The 7,433-nt window shown below is 41.6% G+C and overlaps 1 protein-coding gene across 1 annotated transcript in view; it reads left to right on the forward strand.

Annotated features, from left to right (window-relative positions):
• Positions 1-7,433, forward strand: part of LOC119573840 (leucine-rich repeat extensin-like protein 5) — a 32,612-nt gene that overhangs the window by 22,628 nt on the left and 2,551 nt on the right. The gene's annotated exons all lie outside the window — the stretch shown is intronic.

A 7,433-nucleotide genomic window follows, 5' to 3' on the forward strand; every position in this document is an offset into this window, starting at 1 on the left:
GGGGTATGTGTGTGTGAGGGGGAGGTGTGTGTGTGTGTGGGAGTGGGGGGGTATGTGTGTGTGTGGGATTGTGTGTGTGTGTGTGTGTGTGTGTGTGTGTTTGTTTGGATGTGTGTGTTTGTGTGGATGTGTGTTTGTGTGCGTGTGTTTGTGTGTGTGTGTGTGTGTGTGTGTGTGGGTGTGTGTGTGTTTATGTGCGTGTGTGTGTATCTGTGTCTGTGTGCGTTAATAAAGAAAACGAAAGAGAAAGGAAGGGAAGAAAGAGAGAATAGAACAAACAAGTGATAACGAGAGGAAGAAAAACAACAAATATTCTGATGCCTTAAAAACAAGCTAATTTTTTCTCTCTCTCTAGTTTCATCAAAGGCAGTTTAACATTTGAATTAAAAATGAATTAGAATGATAATGGTCTTCAATACGACTCCACATTTACCCCTTAGTTCCCAGTTTCCTTATTGGAGGCTTATTATTTTCCCTCTTACTCTCTCTCTCTCTCTCTCTCTCTCTCTCTCTCTCTCTCTCTCTCTCTCTCTCTGCTCTCTTCTTCTCTCTTTTGTCTTCTTCCTCTTTTCTCTCTCTCCCCCTCTTCTCTCTTCTCTCTCTCTTCTCTCTCTCTCTCTCTCTCTCCCTCTCTCTCTCTCTCTCTCTCTCTTTGCCTTTCTCTTTCTCTGTCTCTGTCTATCTGTCTCTCTCTCTCTCTTTCTCTCTGTCTTGTCTCTGTCTGTCTGTCTGTCTTCTCCCTTTTCTCTCCTCTCTCCTCTCCCTCTCTTTCTTTTCTCTGTCCTGTTTTCTGTCTCTCTCTCTCTCTTTCTTTTCCCCTTTTTTCTCTCCCCTCTCTCCTCTTTTCTCCTCCCCTCTTCTCTCTCTCTCTCTTCTCTCTTCTCTCCTCTGTCTGTCTCTCGTCTGTTCTTTGTCCTGTCTGGCTTGTTGTCTCGCCCTGTCTGTCTGTCTGTCTCTCTCTCTGTCTCTCTCCTTCTCTCCTCCTCTCTCTCTCTCTTCTCTCTCTCTTCTCCCCCCTCTTTTCTTCTCTCTCTCTTCTTTCTGTCTCTGCTGTCTCTGTCTGCTCTGTCTGTCGTCTGTTTTTTCCTCTCTCTCTTCTTTTCCCCCCCTCTCTCTCTCCTCTCTCCTCTCCTCTCTTTCCTCTTCTTTTTTTCTTCTTGTCCCGTTTTCCCTGTCTGTCTCTCTCTTCCTCTCTCTCTCTCTCCTCCCCTCCTTCTCTCTCTCTTTTTTTCTCTCTCCTCTCTTCTCTTCTCTTTTTTTCTCCCCTTTATCTGTCTCTGTCTGTTTATCTGCCTCCTCTCCTTCTCTCCCCTTCTCTCTCCTATTTTCTCTCTATCCCTCTCTCTCTCTCTCTCTCTCTCTCCTCCTCTCTTTCTCTCTCTCTCTCTTCTTATATAAATATATCTACCACACTCTCTGAATAAAAGCATGTCCCGTGAGCCCTACATCCTTACAAAAAAGAAAAAGAAGGATTAAAAAAAAAAAGGCTACGTAAAGAAAGATATTTATATACAAGAATTATGGAAGCAGAGGCGCGTTATCGTTGAGGGAACGCTCTGCAACACCTGCTTCTCTCCAAAGCAGGAACATGACAGCTGCAAAGGGTTTGGGGGGAAGTGGCTGCTGATTGTTGTTTATCATTATTTATTATTATTATTATCTTATTTTATTATTTTATTATTTTTATTATTATTATCATTATTATTATTATTATTATCATTATTATTAATGTTATTATTATCATTATTTTTTTTTTTTTTTTTTTTGCCATTATTATTAATGTTATTATTATTATTAATAATATTATTACTATTATTATTATTATTATTATTATTATTATTATTATTATTATTATTATTATTATTATTATTATTATTATTATTATTATTATTATTATTATTATTATTATTATCATATTATTATTATCATCATCATCATTATTATTATTTTTTTATTATTATTATCATTATCATCATCATTATCTTATTTTTACTTTTTTTCTTACTTTTCGTTTTCTTCTTGTCCTTTTTTTCTTGTTCTTCTTTTTCTTCTTTTTAAACATTTCTGCTCCTTCTCCTTCTCCTTGTTGTTGTTCTTACTAATAATAATGATAATAATGATAGTAATAATAATGTTAGTAATAACAGTACCCATTATCATTATCATTATCACTATTATCATTATCGTTATTATTATTACTATTACTGGTAAGGATAATACAAAAAAAAAAAAAAAATTGTTATTAATCATTATTATACTATCGTCAGTACTGCTATTATCATTATTATTATCATCATCATTACTATTATTGTTATCATTATCATTATCAATATCATTATTGTTGTAGTTATTATCATTAATATCATTACTATTATCATCAGTGTATTCGTTGTCATTATCAGTATTGTCATTGGTTAGAGTATCATTATCATTATTATTATTTTTGTCAGTATCAAAATTGCTATTGTTGTCGTTATTATGATTATTGTCGTTATTATTATTATTATTATTATTATTATTATTATATTATATTATTATTATTATTATTATTATTATTATTATTATCATTACTATTATTATCATCATCATCATCATCATCATCATCATTATCATCATTATTATAATGCTCTTTTTCAAATCATCATTACCACATTATTACGCCATCTCTCTCTCTCTCTCTCTCTCCTCTCTCTCTCTCTCTCTCTCTCTCTCTCTCTGTCTCTCTCTCTCTCTCTCTCTTCTCTCTCTCTCTCTATATTTTATATATATATATATATATATATATATATATATATATATATATATATATATATATATATATATCGCGTAATGGCGACAGATTTAAATAATAAGAAATATAAAGTCATAACTTTACGATATCATCAGTACTCCCTGATATGCACGAAAGAAGGAAGGAAGGAAAGAGAGAAAAGAGAAGAAAGAAGAGAATGAATAGACGAAGATAAATGAAATAAGCGATGAAGATGAGGAAATTCTCTAACCTTTCTCTGTCTGTTCCTCCTTCTTCTGTTTCCTCCATCTACTCTTTTTTTCGTCTCTTCTTCCCTGTACTTCTTCCAATTCACCTTCTCTTCCCCTCCTTCCCCTTTTCCTTCTTCCTTCAGATTCTCTTCTTACGCTCCTCTTCCTTTTCCTCCTTTATTCTCTATTTCCTGTTTTCCTTGTTATTTACTGTTTACTCTTATTCTTTGTCCTCCTTTCTTCTCTCCTTCTTCCCCTACCATCTGCTCCTTCCTCTATCTCCCTTTTTCCTCTTCCTCCCTATCCTCTCTTTTTATATCTTCTTCGTTTCTACCCTTTCCCCTCTCTCCACCTCCTACCTCCTTCCCTCTTCCTCCTTCTCTTCTTCCTCCTCTTCTTCCCCCTCCCTCCCCCCTCCTTTTTTTCCCTCCTCCCATCTCCTCCTCTCCCACATCAGTTCCTCTCCCTCCCTCTCTCCCCTTTTCCCTCCTTCCTTCGTCCTCCTCACACCTCCTCCTCTTTTTCCCATCTTCCTCCTCCCACTCCCTTCCCTCTTTCTTCTTTTCCCTTCCCTCTTCCTCCCACATCCCCCCCCCTTTCCCACCTCCCTCTCTTCCACTTCTCTTTCCCCTCCTCCCACCTCCTTCCTCCTCTCCCTCCCACTTCCCTCCCTTCCCCTTCCCTCCCTCTTTCCCCCTCCCCTCCTTCCCTTTCTCTCCCACCTTCCCCTATCCTCTTTCCCCTTTTTCCCCCCCCCCCCCCCCCCCCCCCCTTAAACCTTCCCCTCTTAACCCCCTTTCCTCCTACACCCCTCCCTTCTTAACCTCCTCAACATCTAACGTACCCTCCCGCTCCATCTCCCCCCCTCTTAACTCACCTCCTACCTACCCCCTCCCCACCACCCTCCCCTCTTAACCCCCTCCCCACCACCCACCCCTCTTAACCCACTCCCCTCCTACCCCCTTCCCCTCTAACCCCACTCCCCTCCTACTCCCCCCTCCCCCCCTCTCCTCCGCCCTACGGAAGCAACTCGTGGCATTCCTTTCCTCCCCCATAACCGCATTAAGGGCCCATAGCGCCGAATCTAATCCCCGTGAGCCAATTATATAAGAATGCGTCGGCGAGGAGAAGCCAACCAAAGTAAGGCCGTCGAGATAGAATGGTGGGCCTATGAGGTGGAGGGTCGTATGGGCGACGTTATCGTGGGGTGGGAAAGGGGAGTGTCGACCTTGTGGTGTGGTGTGGTTTGTCATTCTCTCGTGCGGGTGAGGGGCAGCGTAGGGTAGCGGTTGGGGGTATTGGGGTATGGGAGGAAGGGGAGGGGGAAGGTAGAAGGGGGTGGGGGTTGGGGGAGGGGGGAGGGAGGATGAGAGGTCGAGACGAAAGGGGTAACGGTCAGACGGTCGAATTTTCTAGGCCTATAAGACGGATTCCTTTACTTCTTTCAATCTAGTTCGAGGTTTTCCTGCGCCGTTGCTTCGCGTTTTTCCATCAAGACTTTTTTTCTTTTTCATTATTATCGGTGTTATTATGATACGATTACTACCATTACCATTATTATTATTGTTATTATTATTATTATTATTATTATTATTATTATTATCATTATTATTATTAATAATATTATTGATATCATTATTATTATTATTATTATTATCATTATTATCATCATTATCATAATCATTATCATTATTATCATTATTATCATTATTTTTTTTTTTGTTATTGTTTTGTTGTTGTTATAATTGGTATTATTATCATTATGATTTTTATCATTATCATTATTACTATTGCTACAATTATCGTTATTATTATAATTATTGTTATTACTATCATCTTCATTATTATTAACATCGTTATAATTATCATTATTCTCATTATCATTATTCACATTATTAACATTGTTACTACTATCATTATCAATACTATTATCCTATCACTGCTATTAGTAATATTAACCTACTTATATTTCTACTAATATGTGCAGTGACATACTTATAGATAATGTGATAGATAAATGATAGATAAATGAAAACAGATATAGATATACAGCTAGACAGACAGACAGACAAATACATACACACACACACACACACAGCTCCCTTCTTCTCCCCCACAGACACAGACACACACACACACACACACACACACACACACACACACACACACACACACACACACACACACACACACACACACGCACACAGGTCCTCTCACTCCTTCTCTCTTCCTCTCGTTCTCCTTCTCCCGGAAGTTTATTGAGATGTGTATACGAAACAGAAAAGAAAAATCCTACCTGCGTCACTGAGCCACAATTGAGAGCAGACAATCGAAGAGAGGGGGAAAGAACGAGAAAGAATGGGGGGGGGGGGCTCTTGAGTGTGGGGGGAGGTTGGTAGAAGAGAGAGAGAGGAGGGAGGGAGAGGGAGAGGCTGGGAAGGAGGGGTGGTGGGAAGGAAGGTGGGAGGGAGGGAGGGAGGGAGGGAGGGAGAGCAAGAGAGAGAGAGAGAGAGAGAGAGAGAGAGAGAGAGAGAGAGAGACAGAGATAGACAGACAGACAGACATACAGACAGACAGAGAAAGAGAAAGACAGACACAGAGAGACATACACAGGACCAGACAGACAGAAAAAATAAATAATAACGATAAACAAAACAAAAACAAAATCTGCAGACAAAACATACGCAAAATAGTTAAGACCATAACAATCTCACTGTTATCCAACGTTGCAGTAGCTGTTCAGACTACACTGCAAGTTAGACGATACCAAACGAAGAAGGCGATAACGTAAATAACGCTAGAGAATTTCCCTTACAACTGTATGGCCAGGGAAGGATGTTTACTCTCCTGCCTGTCCTATTTCTACTAGAAGCGGTGGAATACTAGCTTTGTATTTTACTAAAAGAGAAAAACGAAAAAGAAGAAGAAGAAGAAGAGAGAGAGAGAGAGATTTAGAGAGAGAGAGAGATTTAGAGAGAGAGAGAGATTAGAGAGAGAGAGAGAGAGAGAGAGAGAGAAGAGGAGAGAGAGAGAAGAGAGAGAGAGAGAGAGAGAGAGAGAGAGAGAGAGAGAGAGAGAGAGAGAGAGAGAGAGAGAGAGAGAGAAATAGACAGACAGATAGATAGAGAGAGAGAGAGAGAGAGAGGGGAAAAAAACTAGTGTGAGAGTGTTTTGTTGACTTCAGAAGTGATTCATAGAGAATGAGTATTACTGTATTGCCCTCCAAGCAAGTATAGGTAATGTCTGACTGATCTTCATCCTTGCGTTATAAGATTTCAACCATTTTGGGTGGATTCTTAGACATATCTCCTTGACTTTTTGCAAGACATATAAATTGCTCTGCAAATAAATCTTTCAGATAAGAAATGAATCTCTGTCCGTCCATCTAACTCCTTCTCCTTCCCTCTCTCTCTTTCTCTCTCTCTCTTCCCTTCCTCCATCTTTCCGCCATATGTCTCATCCTCCTTTCTCTACCTCTCTTTCTCTCCCTTCCTCCCTTCTTTCCTGCAAATCCTCTCTCTCTTTCTACATACATGCTTGCACACACACACACACACACACACACACACACACACACACACACACACACACACACACACACACACACACACACATATCCCTCCCTCCCACCCTCCTTCCCATCCCTCCATCCCTTCTCTCATCCCCCCTCTCCTCCTTCCATCCCCTCCCCCCTCCCCCTTCCCTCCTCCTCCTTCCACCTCTCTCTCTCTCTCTCTCTCTCTCTCTCTCTCTCTCTCTCTCTCTCTCTTCTTTCTCCCTTTCTCTCTCTCTCTCTCTCTCCCCAACGTCAAAGGCCATCTTGAGAAATCCACAACAATCAACCTCTCTTGATGCCACTCGCCCAGAGAGTTCATCGGGTCGGAAACGCCCACGAGATGACCACCTTGGGAGTCCGTGATGGGGGGTGGGGGTGGGGGGCAAGGGTGGGGGGAGGGGTAGAGGAGGGAAGGGTAATGGGAGGAAGGGTAATGGGGGTAAGGGTGGGGGGAAGGGTGGAGGAGGGAAGGGTGAAGGTGGAAAGGGGGATGGGGGGGGTGGGGTTAAGGATGGGAGGGGTGATGGGGGGAGGGGTAGAGGAGGGAAGGGTGAAAGAGGGTAAAGGAGGGAGGGGGAAGGTGGAGTATGGGGGGAAGGTGGAGGGAGGGGGAAGGTGGAGGGAGGGGGAAGGTGGAGGGAGGGGGAAGCTGAAGGGAGGGCGAAGGTTGAGGAAGTGGAGATTATAGGGGGGGAAGGGGATGTAGGGGGAGGAGCATAGTGGAGGAGAACGGAAGGAGGGAAAACGTAAAGAGGAAGGGTTAATGATGGAGGGAATATGAGGAAAAAGGAAAAGATGATGAGAGATTTGGGAGAAGAGAGATATAAAAAAAGGATTTGAAGAGGGAATGGGGGGAGGGATGAGGAAGTAAGAGGGGGGGGAGAAGGAAGGGTTG

Source organism: Penaeus monodon, chromosome 6 (assembly GCF_015228065.2).
Source record: "Penaeus monodon isolate SGIC_2016 chromosome 6, NSTDA_Pmon_1, whole genome shotgun sequence".
Taxonomy (NCBI): domain Eukaryota; kingdom Metazoa; phylum Arthropoda; class Malacostraca; order Decapoda; family Penaeidae; genus Penaeus; species Penaeus monodon.